The 20,246-nt window shown below is 34.9% G+C and overlaps 1 long non-coding RNA gene and 1 pseudogene across 1 annotated transcript; one reads left to right on the forward strand and one right to left on the reverse strand.

Annotated features, from left to right (window-relative positions):
• The first annotated feature begins 8,503 nt into the window (after positions 1-8,503).
• On the forward strand, positions 8,504-9,082 carry LOC107647925 (dirigent protein 22 pseudogene; annotated as a pseudogene).
• Positions 9,083-10,901: 1,819 nt separating this feature from the next.
• LOC148554437 (uncharacterized) lies at positions 10,902-13,147 on the reverse strand. Its single transcript, XR_015886135.1, has 4 exons — positions 12,994-13,147; positions 12,848-12,902; positions 12,631-12,759; positions 10,902-11,188 (listed from the first exon to the last, which is right to left on the reverse strand). It is a non-coding gene; the product is annotated as an uncharacterized LOC148554437 (long non-coding RNA).
• Between the last annotated feature and the right edge of the window lie 7,099 nt (positions 13,148-20,246).

The following is a 20,246-nucleotide window of genomic DNA, read 5'->3' on the forward strand; positions in this document are numbered from 1 at the left end:
GCTCACTGCATAATTTTAGAACTCAGTCTCGACACTTACTCCAAAAATTTCTCTACAGCAATGCAATTGACCAGTACATGATGATGTGCTTGAAGGATTTCAGTTGTTATCAAAGTAAAAAATGAAGCAGTCCCGACCGCCTTTCCAACTTCTGGAAACATGCTGGCAATCTCGCTTGGCAGGACATCGCTTGGCCGATCGTCAACCCGCGTCGGTCGATTGATCCTAGTCTCGACATTATCTAGATATCTTGAACAGAATGTGAGAATCTCTTTGGACAAGTAGCCCTCTGTAATAGATCCCTCCAGTTGTGCCCTATTACGCATGTACTGCTTGAGACGACATAAGTACCTTCGAGAACATAACATATAAAATACTAGATGACAGTTATCATCATAAAACAGGTCGAGAAAGCTTAAGTAGATTTTTACCTCTCAATTGGGTATATCCACTGGTAATGCACTAGGCCACCGAGGCGTGCCTCCTCGACCAAATGCACTGTTAGATGAACCATGACTGTGAAGAAGGAAGGTGGAAATATCATCTCCATGTGGCATAGAGTATGGACCACATGATTCTGAAGGAGAGGAAGTTGATGAGGATCTATGGATTTGCTGCATATTAGTCGAAAAAAGGCTGATAATTGAGCCAACACGGCGAACACTTGGGTGGGCAATATGTGTCTTGATGCAATTGGCAAGAGATGTTCCATTAGAATGTGGCAGTCATGACTCTTCAAACCCGATAACTTGCTGTTTTAAATCAACACAACGAGAGGATGTTGTTAGAGTACCCATCTGAAAAGTCTACATTCTTGATAGTCCTAAGAAAGACATCCTTCTGTGGATTTGACATGGTAAAGACTGCAAAGGGATATTTACCACCTTCAAGTGGCCACATATCATGCCTGATTCCCATCAACTGGAGATCTTTTCGAGCTTTTAGGTGGTCTTTGGATTTACTACTCTCGTTCAACATGGTGAAGACAATATTGTCGCACACATTCTTCTCTATGTGCATCACGTCAAGGTTGTGGCGTAATTCGTTGTTCTCCCAGTATGGGAGATCAAAGAATATACTCCTCTTTTTCCAGAGAGACTCGTCTTGAAACACGGTCTGCTGCCCGTGCCTTCTTTTACCGTCCACCGCTTGCACCTTGCCGCGTGAGACTGGCACACCCTCCAACTGTCTCAAGATATCCCTGTCAGTCAATTTGACAAGTGGGGATCTATCCTCTACCTTTCCATCAAATCTACTCTAGTCCTGTCTATATCTGTGATCGTGATTCAAGAAGCGACGATGACCCATGAAACACCATTTCTGACTGAAGGTGAGTCGCATAGTCTCGGAGTCCAGATTGAACGTGGGGCAAGCTCTCCCACCGTACGTATTCCAGCCAGATAAATTGCCCAATCCAGGAAAATCGCTGATAGTCCACATCAATGCAGCATACATCTTGAATGTTTTCTTCTCACTGGCGTCGTACGTATCAACACCGGCCCACAACTGCTTCAACTCATCGATCAGGGGTTGTAGGTAGACATCTATGTCATTGCCAAGCATTTTGAGACCGGAAATAACCATGGAGAGAATAAAGTTAGTTTATTTCATGCAAATCCATGGGGGTAAGTTGTACAGAATAAAAATCACTGGCCATATTGAGTACTTTGAACTGAGGTTTCCATAAGGATTGAAGCCATCACTGGCCACGGCTAAGCAAATACTGCGCGAATCGCCAGAAAAGTCAGGATATCTCCTGTCAAATGCTTTCTAGGCCTCGCCGTCCCTGGGATGCCTCAAAGAACCGTCAAAGTTGGTTCCTCTCTTGTGCCACAACATGTCCACATCTGTCTTGCTGGACATGAATAATCGCTGCAACCGTGGAATCAGAGAAAAGTAGCGGAGAATCTTCGCCGCCTGAGATTTTCCATTCTTCTTGACGACGACGTTGATCCTTACTAAATAATTCTTCCGGGTCTTTTGCTTCCACCTGGATGCTCCATACCATTTGCATCTAGACAGGTCTTGGTCGGAGTCCTAGTATAGCATGCAGTCATTTGGACATGCATCTATCTTCTTGTACTCAATACCAAGCTTCCGTATGATCCTCTTGGCATCGTGCAAGGTCTTCGGAATCTTTGCATGCTGAAAGGCGTCCCCCAATAGCTCTAGAATCAAACCGCAAGCCTTGTCGCTCACTCCGCACATGCACTTTATATGGTACAGTCTCACCAGGAAAGACAGCTTCGAGAATCCTAAGCATCCCGGATATAGTTCCTGCTTGCCATCATCAAGCAAGTCATGTAAGGCACGAGCCTCGTAGCTAGGTTTGTCGGACAAGTATGGCAACCCCTCCACACCGTCTCCGACATGTTCATCCATCGAGTCTTCATCATCATCCCCCTGCATTCCCGGGAAGTTGAATGCCTCGTGGACCATGTCACGCATTTGATCACCTGAGTTACAAGTGAGTTCTAATTCTTCTCTGCCGCTAGAGCTCTCATCTACGATCCTCTCACCGTGATGTAACCAAAAAGTATAGTTAGGGGAAAGGATTTCATCAGAAGATGATCATACGTATCCTCTCTAATTTGGAAAAATCGAAACCCACACAAAGGACATTGGCAATGTATCATCCCATCGGATGATGCATTGGCAAATGCAAAGTCAAGGAATTTATTCAAACCATCCCTATATTCTGCACTACCTCGTGGCTTTTTAATCCAGTCCTTATCAATATCGGCTTTAATGAAATAGCACAAACAAATGAATAAACAGTAAATAAGGACATGGATATAAAAAAAACGGAGCCAAAATGGGCTATGTTAGAAGAACCAATCACAGTTTATCATAATTATGAAATGGGAGACTAATATATGAGTTAAACTAAACAATTTAATACAAGCAAAACCATGTAGGGAGCGACAGAACAACTCAAATCGCAAACAGAAATATTTTATTATTGCATCCAGGATAACAAATAGCACACGAAATGTATAGGGGAGGAGGCTTACTCATTGCAAAATTCTGTACTTTCTAAAAAAATACTGGTAGAAAGAATTCTTGGTTCCAAGTCCAAAAAATGAAAAGATAAAAAAAAGCTTCCTTAAAAAATGAGAAAGAAAGCAGGAATAAATGTTAGAATTAAAAAATAGTTATAACAAGAAATATAACTAAACAATCAAAATAGAATAGTATAGAATAGAATCTTCGAAATATCTTTAAAAAAAAAAGAAAACAATTGTAAAAGTTAGATTAAGAAAATAATTAAATCAGAAAATGTAACTAAACCATTATAACAGATAAGAAATAGAATCTTGAAATTGTGGATATTTTATTTTAGATATGCTTCTAAGAAAGTCGTATTATAGTTTCCAAATATAGTCTTCTACTGTGTAGGTGCAAATAATTGGTCCAGTGAAAAAGAGCATAAAAAATAGGAATAAAAAAGGCAGGACTATGAGTGCAATATTTTCATTACTTAGAAAAAAAAAGGAAATACGAACAAGAAAATTTAAACTTTAAAATCTCTTTTATGAGAAATAACATAAAAAATGGCATGGCTATGAATGCATGAAACCAGACCTTGTTACAGATGGACATAGTAAATTGAATTATTGGGTTTCCTTTATTTGGATTTGAGCCATGGAATGCAGATGCTTTAACAATAATAATTAAAGTAGTAACGATGAAGCATATAATTGAGTTCGGTGGAAATATTGACTTCATTTGCAATGAAACAAGAAACTGTATTAACTAAAAAAGAATAAGAAAGAGAAAACTTTCGTCATGCAAAGAAATTGAAATCATTTAAATAAATGTTGAATTAAATTAAACACGCAAAGTATATTATATGGAAAAGTATAGGGTACCAACATATTATCTGCCAACTTATTGCCAATAATAATTAATTATTATATTTTAAACACATATATAAAGAGACACATCTAGAAAATATATCTATAAAGACACTTCTATTAAACACAGCCATAAAAAAAATATTTTTATTAGACACATCCATAAAGACACTTTCATTAAACACATTTATAAATAAGAGTTGGCAAAAGTTGACAGAAATGCTGTTAGTAATGTAGTGGGAGTGATATTATATACCCATTATTATTCATACTTGTAAAAACACTAACTTTCCTCTCTTTTGTACAACAATTTCTCTACCAATAATAAATACATAATCCAGCCAAGCTAGCTAGCTGCATGAATTAATTAAGTACTATTTTCTAATTTCACATAGCGGATAATACAAATGCAACTTCTATATTCTGTACCATTTTCTAACATGCATGAATGCTGCAAAACATGAAATAGGACTAGGTTCACAATATACAGAAAGTGTAATCAATGAGCTTTCACAAAATCAATGAATCATACACAATAAACCAAATACTCTGATAATGCAGCCATCTCAAGAACTAAGCAGCAAGGAGAAATTAAAATTGTACAATGACATGTACAGGCTTCAAATAGATTCAACTAAGCAAGCAGATTTAAAATTGTTCCATCAAAGGCATTTGGATGGATCAAAGTTATCAGATCAAAATTTTGCTGAGATAAAATGTTAACCTTTTCTAGCAAAAATGGTTAAAAAATACCAAGGTGTAAAGCACAATTAACGGACCAGCAACACAGCATATGAATAATAAAATACCAATGCTCAATGGTCACTTGGAAGAGTCAATAACAAAGTCCTTGTTCTTGTAAAAAATGACTTGATTAGATATGTATTCTCTATATACCCTTCATCCTTTATCCTTAAAGTATTACTAGAATTTCAGTCTCGTTAACTCCCACCTTCCCATTTAACATCCCTATCAAGTAACGTATATTTTTATAAACTTGTGCGGATAACAAATCTAAAATCCAGGTCATCAACCCAATAATCCACAATATATTATATTATCAATTATCCAACAATACCGAATACCACCAGAATATTGATTATAACAGTTTGATAAAACTGAAACTAGGGCCAAGTTGTAGTGTTGAACAGTTGCCAATGTTGTATATTTCTTATAACACTTTAATAGTATTATAGTGTATATCAATCTCAATTTCTTCTTATTATTTTCCTTTTCCTTACTACAGAATGATCAATTCTACTCCTCACAAAGGCTAAAGAGGAATAGTATAATAATGATAAATCAAGATCATCATATTCATATATAATAAGAAAGTTGAAAGAAAAATAACCTTGTTTGAAGTGTGCTCTAGAAGCTTCTTTACTGCAAATAATTTTGCAATTATTATCAACAGCGAAAACAAAAACACCTTTTGGCAATTTTCGTGCACAATACTTAACAATCAACACCAAACGAAGTCGCTTCCTGTACAAGAACCGGGTTTATTGAAGAGCCTCTACACACTGTCAGTTCCAGATAAATCTGCATTAAAACAACGCGATTTCAATTCCCAAAACTCTCTATAGAGTGCTGTATAGTGGCTTCAAATTTCAAAGCTTAGAAGCAGAACATAGATGTTAGTAGCACACAAAGAGCATAGTGGAGATCGGCATTTTTCTTTTATAATGTCCAAAATTCAAATGCATGTATCTTTTAATCCATAGTGTGCATTATTCTCACCTTGTAGTCCTATTAATCTGGTCTAGTTTAATTACGTTATCTTACCTATGTATAAAACAAGTAACACTCTCAACACAAGTTTTCTTTAGTTGGAAGAATTGAATCGAAACCTTGGTTAGGTGATCATCTCAAGATATTTTAGCCTAGTGAATGTTAGGGCAGCCGGAAATGTTTAAGGCTTGTTTAATGTTCATGACTCATTTGAGAAGGAAAATTAATTTAAAGGGTTAACTGGTAAACTTAAAAGTAGAGATCACGTGTACAAGAGACAAAAAAAGAGTAAATGATGACAACCATTTGGCCTCTATTTATTAGGATTCATCCAAAAACTTGTAACTAGATTAGTCTAAGAGTCTTCACTTTAAAAGGAACATGCATGCGGATCCAGAGGGGGTTCAGTATGGGTTTAGAGGATAATACTTTTTTTTTAACTCGTACTAAATCTTGCTTGATTCATTTAAACTCACATGATTGTCCTTCAAAGTCTACTAACTAAGGCCGGTTTAAGAGAGAAGGGAAAGATGGATGATTGATCATAAGAAAAATAGGAGAAACAAATAAAAAATGAACAGTTGATTGAGAGGCACAGTATCTTTAAAGATTAATTCAATTGAATGAGAACAACATGCTCTTTAGATCACTCGAACCAGCCAACCCTGTTTCTCAGCTCCACACTCATAACACTATGCAAAAAGTACTCGAGCTATTTACAGAATAAGAGAGTGACTCAAGGGGAGAGATAGACGAGATTAATTCTCTACAATCTAGTCTCATTACTTAAGAGAAACAAAATAATAGAGCAATTCATTCTTGCTGATCAAACACAGATGTACGTATACTCTAATCAGCATTGTCTCTTAAAAGATAAAATTACAATCTGCTAATTAATCTAACTCAATTAGCTATCTAGCCAATCAACACTCACATGTTCAATTGGTTAAAATTATGACAGAAGCAGAAGAATGATTAGCCAGTTGAGCTTGCTCATATGGGACCAAGTCACATGAATCAAATCCGGCCCTAACCCTAAACAGCAGCAGTTAACCTCAATTAATAGAAGATATAGACAAATTCTTGTTCAAAATTCCGAACCAAGAATGAAAACATGAAGGAAAGCTCAAAGTGTTAGAACTAACTAGTGACAGGAAGAGGCCGTAATAGCTCAGGATGGCGAACGGTGGAGGGTGGACTTAACAGTTTCGTGCACGACCAAGGTGATGGGAGACTTCGATACCGGTGGGAGAAGCGTGTATGGGAGTTGTGCGACTTCACAACCCAAACAGAGGCGTAGGGTGTTGCAGATCTTGGGAATTTCCCACACCCTGGACGGAGAGTATGGGTTTCCAGAACTGTGGATGAGACAAAGGCTCGACGGAAGCCAGAGGACGATGGATCGGCTGCAGTGGCGCAATGGAACAGTGACGGCAGTGTTCGCGCGCTTCCAAAGACTCTTCGCGGGGTTCTACAAAATTTGGGGAGGACTCAATTAGAATTTATAGGATAAATTAAAAAGGGTAAAACAGAAATTGAGTTAATAGATCCTTACCTAACGGCGTTTCACTAAACAATCGCCATTGTTCTGAAGGCACACGAAGATATCCTTCTACCACACCCTTGCTTTGCGGTGACAAGGTGAAACGCCGCCAATTCTCTGCTGCTATGTTCCGTTCCTAGTGTAGTGATAACATACACATTGGCATTTACGATCACTATGGCCAAATCCAATCACTGTCCTCTATTTTCCTTGTTCTTATTGTGACTTCTGTCACCGCCAAAGCACAAAGCTTCCATCAAAGCATTTCTCTAACATCAAGTAAATTTTTCAATCAACTAAATCAAGTAAAGTCATTCTAATCTAGTTCAGGTAAATTTATTTTTCCATATATATTTATTATATTCAAAATTGACCCATGTGGAAAAATTTATTTGGTGAATTTAAGTCCGAATTGATGAAACTTTGATTTTTCAAATGTAGTTTATTAAATTTAGTTTTCTAAAGATAATTGTCAAAAAATTGTAACAGCTACAGTTGATAAATTAAAATAAAAGTCACTTTTAATAATAAGTATATATTATAAAAAAATATATTTTGTAAAATTAATTTTAAAATTTAAAATAATTTTTCAATAGACAGAAATGTTAAAAAACATTAAAAATCTATATATTCATTAATATATAAAATAATAGTAGATTTTTAACTTTAAAAATGATAAATTAATTTTAACATATCATTCTAAAGACTTATAAAAATATCTAAAAGTATAACCATAATGATTATGGTCGGATATTCAATATGACACAATCGTCATTTTCATACCATATATGATCAATATTAATAGGCAGTTTAGATATCAAATCTCAAATTTAGGCAAGGAGTTTCTACTTCCTTAACTGTTGTTGTTATTTATTAATAGGAAAAGTATAGGAACTAATATTATTTGTCAATTTATTGTCAATAATAATTAATTATTATATTTTAAACACATATATAAAGAGATACGTCCAAAAATATATTTATAAATATATTTTTATTAAATACAACTATAAAAAAGACATTTTTATTAGATACATCTACAAAGACATTTTTATTAAAAATAGTTATAAATAAAAATTAGCAGAAGTTGGCAGAAATACTGTTGGTAACTAGCGAGATTGTTATTAATAACATGTCAATATTACATTCAATCATCCACATCCACTGCAGCTGAGGGATAAGCACCGTAAAATACTAAAATTGGCCATTTGGTTATATCTTACAGCTTGGAGTAAAAGATTGAAATCCATGCATGCAATTAATGCCACAAGCCACAAACAAGAAACTCTTATTATCTCTTATTATAAAATGAGAACCCTTTCTCTTTATTCAAACATCTCTTACTAATAATTCAAACTTAACATACACCACCATGGCAATGGCGAAATCCAAAACCCTCTTCTCTATCTTCTTCATTCCCCTCTTATTCTCCACCCTTGTCACCGCCAAAGACCCTCGTTTCGATCGAAGCCTGTCTCCAAAATCACTGGGCCTCCGCAAGGAGAAGCTTAGCCACCTCCACTTTTACTTCCACGACATTCTCAGCGGCCAAAACCCCACCGCTGTTAGGGTGGCCCAAGCTACAATGACGGCTACGTCCCCCACGTTCTTCGGAGCCGTAATGATGGCCGATGACCCCTTAACCGTTGGGCCTGAGCCCGACTCGAAGCTCATAGGAAAAGCCCAGGGGATTTATGCGTCTGCGTCACAAAAGGATCTGGGGCTATTGATGGTGATGAACTTTGCATTCATGGAAGGGAAGTACAATGGGAGCACAGTGAGCTTGTTGGGGCGGAATGCGGTGTTTTCCGGCGTGAGGGAGATGTCGATCGTGGGAGGGAGTGGGGTTTTCCGATTTGCACGTGGATACGCTCAGGCCAAGACTTTCTGGCTTAACACCACCTCCGGCGATGCTATTGTCGAATATAATGTCTATGTTTTGCATTATTAAATAAATAACTTCACGGCAATGAACTAGAATTCAAATGACATGTTTTTTCCGCACTCATCTAGTGTTTCATGGAATAAGAGAGTTGTGAAGGGAAAGGAGAAAAAGAAGATTTGACGTAGAAGATGATTATTTGTAAAAGGTGGTTAGAATGGCTACGCTTCCAATAATGTGGCTATAAGTAAGATGTGACTGCTGAACATGCTAATTATTAATAATAAAAGTGTCAAGTTAATTATTAAGCTAAAGAACCATTTTCCTTTCCAAAATTCTTAATTTTAATTTTCTAATTCTTTTTTTGTACTCTTCTGTTTTTACTCTAGTCTGATTTTTTTTTTAAATTTACCATATAATTTGGGTTAATATTTTAATTTGGTTTTTTCATAGATACAAATTAGTGAATGGACATAGATTAAAAGAAGAAAAGAAAAATATTGACTGTTCTAATAAGTACAATTTTGTTATCCGTAATTTTGTACAACTATTTATCACTTATATCGTATAATTATTGTATCTCTAATCTAAATTGTATGTATATGTCTATATGAGACCCAATCTAACTCAAACACACTAATAAATTAATAAAAAGTAAAAAATCATACAGATAAAGAGGTTTAAAATATCATTTTGTAATAATTAAAATTTAATATATATAATCTATTAAATTGTATTATTTTTGTCAAAATTAGATCAGATAAATCAATTTGACCAAAAAATCAGTGAATCAAACTTTGAACCAACCTAAATTAATATTTTTTTATAAAAAATGACTACAATACTCTTATTTTAAAAAAATGATTAAAATATTCCTATTTTATATATATTAATTTTAAAAATTTTAAATTCTAACTCTACAACGGCATAGAGAAAAGAGAAAGGTTAGGATTTAGAGTTTTAAAATTAATATATATATATATATATATATATATATATAAAAGTATTTTAATAATTTTCTATATAATAGGAGTATTGTAGTTATTTGTTATAAAAAGATATTAATTGAAACCGATTTAAAGTATGGTTTACCAATTTATTCAGTCTAATTTTGACAAAAATTAATACGATTTAATCGATAACATGTGTTAAATTTTAATTATTAAAAATTACATACTTTTAACAAATGATAATAAATCCATGCCTCAAACACAATAATAACAAAATATTTTATATCCTTTTAATAAAAGAAGTAATGATCATTATAGTGAGAACCGTAGCAAGAAATTAGAGATAGTTGAAGTTACTTATTAATTAAGACTCAAGATTAATTGGCTAAAATTTGATATGTTTGGTTAGTTGTGTAAAATCTGTGAAATTAGTGAATAATTAGTTAATAAATTAATTATTAATTAAATAAATTAAAAAATTGAATTTTATGTTTTAGTGAGGTAGAACTAATTAAAATAAGAATTTTGACATTAATTTTAAGAAATTTGGCCTAAAATTGAACTGAACAGACCGAATCGAACGAACCGAGTCTGAAATAGGCCCATGGCCCATCATATAAATAACAAACTCAGCCATCTTTCTTCCTCATTCCATGAAAAACGCTGAATCAAGAGGGGAGGGGCTGAACATGGAGCTCAATGTAACACCCTACCACACAAAGCTTTACGCTTAAGTCGTAAAACAGAGGTGATGTGGTATTACGACCTCTAAAATAAAATAAGTACATATAATAGCAGAAGAGTTATAATATGCTAGGAGCCTTGAAGGATAGGGGAAATAAAAATCGCGAGATAAAAGCGCAACGCTCAAGGAACGAGTTAACTTGCATGCTAAGAAAACTGTAACTGTCAAACATAAGGTAACAGAAGTAGGAATAGAGTGCCAAAGATACAAAATAACAAGCTCCTAACTCAGCCTGCGAAGTCAAGACTGGCCGGAGAATATTTACACATATATACATACATATCCAAAACCCAAAAGTACATACACACAATCCTGCCTCTCCATAAACCTCTAAGAGGATCAAAAAGGACAAGTTAAGCGGAGAGAAAGCTAAGTACATATATATACATCACTGTACAACAAAACTATACAACAACACTATCCAGTAACCCCTCCGCTTTAAGAGTCCAGACGCCTAACGAGATGGCTCCCGACCTGCATCTGAAAAACAACAACATAGTATGGAATGAGAACCGGAGGTTCTCAGTATGGTAAAGGTGCCACACACATAATATATAAGGTCCTGGGAATGCCAGAGGCAATCCTAGAACGCCGACACTCAGATTGTAGAGCTTAAAGTATTAAACAGAAGCCATAAAAGACGGTTTCCTAAAAATATTTAATCCTAACTTAACTTAACCTTAAATCTAAGTCCTATACTGCCATTCCTCCATACCTCCAATTCCATCATGCATTTTCACAGACAAATAAACAGGTAAAGGCAAACACAAGAAAGTTACAACTACTGCAGGTAACAAATACACATTTAGCATGGCAAATACAGATAGGCACACCCAATTAGAGCACAAGCAAGTAATTCAAGTAATATGCATATGATGCATGCCTGTCCTATGGCTGATGAGGCTCATCTGTCGGTTATCCAGCCAACCCGACAAGTCTGAATTGTCCTTAGACTGTCCCCCGACGTGCATCCCCAAGAGTCTATGCATAGATTTTTCTCAAATAATCAATATTGCTCAATGGGGGTAACATTCCCGGGAATTTATATAGTGCCCGGTCACACTTACGTCGTAGGGTCAACAGAGTATCGAGTTTTCAACCTGGTACACGTGGTGGCAAGCCACGGCACTTAATCCAGGGAATCTCGTATCTCAGATTATTCAAATTCACAAGCCATATAAATAATTCAATTATAATTCATCAACATCAACATCATTCTCAATCGCATATCATTCATCATCATACATCAATCATATACAATCCTTATCCTTCATTATCACACTTCCCATTCCGTCCATCAATAGTTCCAATTCAAAACATAATTCATTCTTTGCTAAATGAATCAAACTTAAAACATGCTCATTTTCTTAATAACTCAAAATCAAACCATATAACCTTTGAATCTAAATCTTTTTAAATAATCATATAAACAAAATCTCTAATTTTTTATAAAATTTCGGCAGCATCTCCTCTAAAACTCGGACTTTGCCACCCTGTTCGGGTCCAAACCTGTATTCTTTTCAATTCAACATATCCTTTCTCATCATCATAACAACCACCACAATAAATCTACCTCAAATCAACAATTAAACTCATACAATATTCAAATCCAACAACCAAAATTCAACTAAGGATCATAGTTCACAAATCCTAGGCTTTTAACACAAAATACCTCAAATTAATAATTCACCAAATCATTAGTTAATCAACAATAACATTCAACCATAATTCTCTCCAAATTAACATAACAACATTCACCATCCAAAATTAAAAACTAATTATCCAATAAACTTCAACCAAATATATTCATCGATAAATTACTAAACATTAAACATACACCTGCATTCCAACTTATCCAATGGTCATCTAGCCTAAGTTTTCACAGAACATTATATATTAAATGCAAGAAACCTAAACCATACCTTAGCCGATTTCCACGTAACGACCAAAGCTATTTATTCAAAACCAAAACAGACCCTCAAAACTCAACTAATCCGCTTCCTCCAAGTTCCAGTATTCACAATTTCAAGCTCCAATTATTTATTTTCAACCTAATACACATTCATAATACATATATACCCAATTTAATACTCAAAGCTCAAATTTAATGAAAATAAAATAGAATTATCGTATCCTCACCTTACCCAAGCTTCACATAAGCAAGAGTGAATGTTTCTCTCAAGCTAATTGGATCCTAAAACATCAGAAATCAAAGAAATTCAATATTCCCACTTAAAATTCGAAAATTGGGGGAAGATGAAGCTGAGAGTGATTAAACAAGTTACCTATGAAATTGTTCCGGTAGAAATGTAGAGCTCGACGCGGTGAACGCGTGGCCGCAAACGGTGCGGCGATTGGAGCTCGGACGGAGAAGTTACGGGGATCGGAAATTTACGTTGGGGTTACGGGATATTTCTCGTTTCTCTTCTCCCTGGAAGCTGAAAGCTTCGTTGCTGCAGTAATGAGGGAGAAGACAAAGCTGGGTTCATTTAATAGGGCTGGTCCGGTTGAACCGACAGCCCGGTTCGGGTCCGGTTCAACCGGTTTGGTCTTTTCGGTCCATTCTTGGACCGTTTTCTTCAAAATTAGTGTCAAAATTCTCGTTTCGATGAGCTCTACCCTATTTTGATATAATATTCGCATTTCTAATCCTCCTTATTAAAAAATAATTTATTAACTAATTATCTACTAATTTAACCGGGGTTTACACTCAAACCCTAACTCTAATTTTAAATCAAGATAACTTCCTACTCCGAACTCCAATCGTCGCATCGTTTGTGGTCACACGTTCATCTCGACGAGTTCTACAAGACCATCCAACAATTTCATAGGTAAGCTTCATTTTCACTTCATGTAGCTCAACCTTTATTTTTGAAAATTAATTGGGTTTAGTGTTGAGAAATTATGTAATTTTGATTTAGCTGGGTTGAAGGTATCCTTGTAATCAACTCCAGGAACTTGTGTGAATCCCTTTGCAACGAGGCGAGATTTGTAACGTTTCACACTACCATCCGAATGATACTTGACCTTGAATACTCACTTACATCCTATTGCCTTCTTGCCAAGTGGAAGTGAGGTCAATTTCCAGGTTTTATTTTCATCCAGAGCAGTCAGTTCAGTCTTAATAGCTTCTTGCCAGTAAGTTTGAGATATCGCCTCTTCATAGTGCTTAGGCTCAATGTTTTGAATAACTAATGAGTATGCAAGATGCATGGGAGAAATAGAATAATAGGATAAAAAGTCTGAGATAGGATATCTTTAAAATTTTCCCAGGGTTTTTGAATTTTCATTAATGGCTGTCAAACATTTGTATTCTTTCAAGTAAGCTGGTGGTTTTGAAATTCTTGTGGATCTTCTCAGCATAACATGAGTAGGTAGACTAGGTGAATCATGCAATTGTGTATATAATCTAGGACTAGTGTCTACATTTGTGTGTGATGTATGGTCAGGATTGTCAAAAGCTTTCAAATAATGCATGAGACTATCATGGGGCAGGGAATGTGAGATGCTATCTTTGTCTAGACTATCTAAATAAATACTAGAATGTATAGGAGATGAATGTTGAATATGATTCTGATTCATGTGATCATGATTGAGTGCATGTGCATTATTATTTGGATTTGTGATATGCAATAGGACAGTTGAAAATTTTCATTTGCAAAATTGGTGTTAGTATTTTTAGATTGAGTCCTAGCATCTTCATATTAAGCCTCAACCCCCGAGTATGAAAATAAATCTTCATAAAATTGAACATCTCTAGAAGTGAAAAATGCTTTAGTTTGTAATTCAAATACCAGATCGTCCTTAACACCCTTCCTGAATTCAAGATGCAGACATTTTCTTGCTCTTGGATCCAGTTTTGTTCTGTTACACGTAATAGCATTATCATAAGCAAGGCAACCAAACACCCGAAAATGAAGTAAATTTGGTGGAGCATTGTATAAAACCTGATAGGGTGTTCGGTTGGTCAAGAATGGCAAGGACAACCTGTTAATAAAATAAATCGCATGTTGAACACCATAGCTGCAAAAGATTTTGGACAGGTGAGAATGAATCATAATGGTGCGAGCCACAGTTAGAATGTGTTGATGCTTTCGCTTAACAATTCCATTCTGCTGTGGTGTCTCAACACAAGATCGTTGGTGCAAAATTCCAAAATTATTATAAAATGAAGGCATTAAAAATTCAACCATGGTTTTGACAAAATTAATAAAATTCTTCACCAATTGAGCTGTTTCAACCTTGGTTTTGATAAGAAAAATTCATGTAAATTTAGATTTATCATCCACAACTAATAAAAAATATTTGTGACCGGAAAATAAAGGAATGGAGACCGGGCCCCAAATATCCAAATGAATTAACTCAAGTACATTTTTAGCGACAGAAACACTATGAGAAAATGCTAATCATTTTTGCTTTCCAAGATGATAAGAATTACATGGCTCCTTACTTATTGAACAATCTACAAATTCAAACTATTGTTTAAGTGTTGCTAACCTATTATTAGATGGATGTCCTAGTTTATCATGCCACAAATTTTTTTGAGATGTATGAGGGATGAGTGCAGTAATTAATGTGTGATGTATGTGTTGGTCTTTGAACCTCGTGGTGCAAAATGTATAGGCCATCAATATTTCTAGCTGCACCAATTATCTTCAAAGTGTGCCGATCCTGTATCTCACACTTTTCATCAGTAAAACTCATTTTGCAATGCAATGATGATGTCGGTTTTGAGACTGAAATTAGTTTAAATTGAATGAAGAGATGTATAATGCATTTGTGAGAAATAATGTGCCAGAAAACACAATCGTGCCCATGATGCAGCTAGTGGTGTAGGCACCATTGGGTAATATAACCATTATTGGTTCAATTTTTCGAAAATCTTTGATGTTATATGAGACATGGTACGTGGCACCAGTATCTATTATCCAAGACATATGCTTTTGAATGCATACATCTAGAGCCTGTATATGAGAATTGAAATGCAAAAGATGAACTATTCTACCTTGATGAGGTGATGGTTGAGGTTGTGTCGTAATCTGGATGACACTATAGATATGCTTGACCTCTTGCTTGCTAAGTAGGGCTAGTAGGGCTTCCGTTTGATCTGGAGTGAATCCAGCCCCTGTGATTTCACTCACTCTTAATTGGCTTTGATTGGTACTGAGCTCATCATTAATACCCTTAGTACCTGCATTTGCTGAAATGCAATTGAGGACTGGTGTGGCAGTGTTTTGAGAGTTGGAATATTCATATCGTTGTTACCCGTGCTTCTTATAACAAGTATCAACACCATGTCCAGCCTTGTTGCAAAAAGTGCACTGCAGCCTACTTCTGCCACCTTGTCCTCTCCCAGGCTAAAATCTACCTTCTCTGCCTCTCCTTCTCCCTCTACCTAGTGAAGGCGATGCAGTGTTAAAGTGATGAGCAGAGCTAGCCAAAATCTTAATGTCCGAGGTAGAGTCAGGACTGAGAAACTGTCGTTCTTGCTGTGTGATCATAGCAAAGACCGCATTCAGATTTGGTACATTATCCATGAGCATTATTTGTGATCGAACGGTGGACTATTGTTCATTTAAACCTCGAAGGAACTTTGTCACCTTATCTTCCTCTCTTTGCTTTCTAATTATAGATAAGGCGCACGAACACTTTTTATCACAGTTACATTGTGGCAAGATTCTGAAATTGTCGATTTCTTCCAAACTAACTTGAGCTTGGTATAGCAATTCGTCACATTCATGTCTCCTTGCTTGAGTGCATACACTTCTTCATATAATTCAGCCACTCGAAATCTGTCCCCTTGATAATATCTATGCTTTAGATCATCCCATATCTCATAGGCTAAATTGTTCCACAAAATACTTTGGTAGATATCTGGACTTAGTGAGAGATTAAGCCAACCAACGACATATGTGTTGCACCTCTCCCACGCCTTAAACAATGGATCTAAGCTATCCTATTTCTCAATACTACCATCTACAAATTTTAGCTTATTTTTCGATTTGAGAGCTAACAGCATAGCTCTACTCCATAGTTCGATCCAGTTAGAACAACAAAAGTGAGAGGTATACCTGGACTTTCAGATGGGAGAATGAAGTACGAATTTGTAGGATCCTGACTCGGATTCACGCTTTTGCTAATGTGTGATTAGATCGCAGCAATCTGATTGAAGAATGCAGCAAACTGAGTTGCGTCCGTGATGGAAAATTGCATTCCACTAGAACTTAAATTGGAACTTATAACTATGGAAACTGTGGATCTGGTGCACAGATCTGAACCTTTCTCTTTTAATATCGTTGATCAGAACATCTTGTCGCTTCGATATGACTCGTCAAACTAGGAAACAATTAGGCTCTCATCAAGCTCTGTGGTGTGAGTTTGAAAGAGGAGAAGAAGTTGTAGGAGAAGAAGAAATCGGAGATTGAAGAAGAAATTGCAGAAAAATACGAGATCGAAAATCGAAGAATCTTAAAAGAAAAATCAGAACGCTCGAAGAGAACTTGAACTTGGAGAAATCAGTCTTGAAGAGGAACCTAGATCCATCGTCTCTCTCCAACCACAATTAGAATTGAAGATCAAGCCACTCTTTCTTCAATCGATGGTTTCGCTCACTCTTTCTCTCTCCATGCTCAACGCACCATGTTAAAGGTTACACATGAGAATGGAAAAAGAGTGCAAGGGATAGGAAAACCAGAGAGAAAAATGAGTGGAAATGTGAACTTGTATTAAATGATGAATCATACCTTTTATATAACTGGTCTTTCTATATTTATACACAGCTAACTAACTACTGATTAGTATAAATATCTAACTACTCTAATCTGTTTTCTCTAACTAATTATCAGCAAACTCACTTATCAAATAACAGTTTTTAAGAGTTTTTTGGGCTTTTAATTAAAGTATTAGAATTACTCTAATATTTTTGCCAAATGGTTGACTCCATATTTTGGAAGCGTGTTAGGTGAGAGTAAAATTTTTTAGGTGCTATGGAGCTCCGCATGCATGATTGGTTTTTGTGGTTGTGAACATCTTTTTTGGTTGATTCTTATTTCTTGAATCTTTATCTTCTCCTATTTGGAGTCAAGGCAAAAAAAAAATCTATTTTGGCAAACGAGTTTATTGATATATTTTACAATTTTTAAATGCAAAACAATAAAAAACAAAATGCATAAAACGAAGGAGAAAGAGGTTCTAGGAACAAAAGTTTATGGGTGAATAAAGTTTCATTTCCGTTTAGAAGGAAAATGTATGTCACAATGTATAAGCACGTGAATCATTGCAAGAAAGATAACACTGTTCCCCACTATGAACCCGTTAACTCTACTCCACAAGTAATGGAGTAGTACGTAAAAAAAAAAGTCAGAGTAGTGACAGTATAATATATAATAGAGAGTGAATTACCAATTCAGTTTTGTCTATTTTTTAAATAACAATGTTATTCTTGGGAATAAAAACGATTCATTTTTATTTTTAATCCTTATTTTCGTGACACAACACAATCTTTGTGAATATTTCTCTATCAAGTTTTGACGAAAAATGCTGAAATATCACGATAACACTCTGACCTGGCATATTAGATGAATGACGTATTCGTTAGATACTTAATTAATTGGACAATATAAAATAGACAGGAATAAAATTGTCCACATTCATGTCATTAAAAACGACGTCGTTTACCGTGGAGGAAAATTTTTCAATTGCCTCTTAGATTGTGGGTTTTCGTAAAACCCCATCAATAAAACATCACAATTACAAGAAACTTTAGGAGGGAAGCTGGTAATCGTGGAGACTATTATTGACGCTTGGTAATAGGTCGAGGGAGGTGCTGATGTCGCTGCTGACAAGGGTACTGACGAAGCTTGTTTGACAGCGGCTAGACGGAGTTTGATAGATTTCGTTGACGACACTTCGCACTGTGAAGATTAGTAATTTTCTCCACGTATGCGCTTGTCTCTTGTGTTTTATGTAGTTCTACAATGTGATTCTAATTCTGATAAGTCACCATTGTTGTTTGTAACTTATTGTGGTACTGGTTATAAAAATTATAAATACAAATAAATATTGTGTATTTTAATAAAAAATAATTTAGTATGCAGTTCTCTCGGACAACCAATTTTTTAATAGGAAACTAAATAATGTAGTCATAATTAACTATTTGTTAATATATATACTATTAGGATTTGTTATTAAAGTTGGAATAAATAAATTATGGTACTGTACTATATTACAGATGGTTGTGTATGGTTATTTCTGTATTTTATCATGGAAAAAGGTTTTGTAAAGACTCTGAAAAAAGTCTTTGCTATTTGCATGGTAAAGTGGAGCAGAAATTTTTTTCTTTAGACCTGGATTATATAAAACTTTTTGACTTGATTGAGTTGTTTAAGGAATTGGGTTGTTTAGAATATAAGAAAATATACTAGTTTGATATGAGAACATCTAATATAAAGTCTAAATTTCATGTCATCAAAAAAGATGCAGAAATTAATCAGATGAGAAAAGCTAAGTTGAGGGACCTGGAAACTAATGAATTGTATATTTATGTTGATCACCATGTGGATATGCCTGAAGTGGTTGGTAAAAAGTGTAGTTGAGGAGATTGTTGTGGTGAGTTTGTCATTTTCATCATCTGAAGATGGCTATGAAACTATAGAAGATGAATTCAAGTAGTAGTGATGAGGGGAAAAAATAAAGAGTGCCAAAGAAAAAAATTTTAAGTAAGAAGAAAATGTGTGATGAGGCTGTTGATTATGAAATAGAAGATAAGAGTACTAATAATAAAGAGCTAAGAAATAAAAAGAATAATGTGTTAAGGGATAGAGTTTTACCTGAAAAAAAAAAAGGTGTAATAATGCTGGTCCATTTAGTATTAAGCCAAGAAAAGCAACAATAAATTAAAAATCTTAAATTGGAGACATGAATTAATGAAATGCCCTTTAAAATTTAAATGGATCTCTAGCCACACAAGATACTTGATATATTTAGAACAAAAAAGAAAAATTTAAAAGGTAAAAAATTAGAAAGACAGAATTTGAAGATCAAGATAAAAAAAAAATGTAGAAAAAATGTAGAAAGTGGTTAAAATAGATCCAATAAATTAATAAAGAAAGAGACCGATAATGAGACGTTTAAAATGTAAAAAGTGAAAATTGATTAATGAGAAAGTAGTTATTGATTGTCTGCAAACAAGTTTTGAAAAAAAGAACTATAGTGAAGTAGATTATAATACAAGAAGAAGAAAAAAATAATTAAAAATTGCTAGACATGTAGTTTTTTATTTATGTGTTTTTGAGAGTTTTTTAGGTTCTTAAAGTATTAGAATTATTCTGATGTCTTTGCCAAATGGTTGACTCGATATTTTGGAAGTGTATGTGTTAGGTGAGAGTAAAATTTTTTAGGTGCCCTAGAGATGCGCATGACTTGTTTTTGTGGTTGTGAACATCAACACTGTTCCCCAGTCCCCACTACAAATACAAGGAACCCTTCAACTCTACTCAATAAAAGTCATTGAATAGTGACAGTACAATATATAATAGAT

This window comes from Arachis ipaensis, chromosome B6 (genome assembly GCF_059453495.1).
Source record: "Arachis ipaensis isolate K30076 ecotype BB chromosome B6, ASM5945349v1, whole genome shotgun sequence".
Classification (NCBI taxonomy): Eukaryota; Viridiplantae; Streptophyta; class Magnoliopsida; order Fabales; family Fabaceae; genus Arachis; species Arachis ipaensis.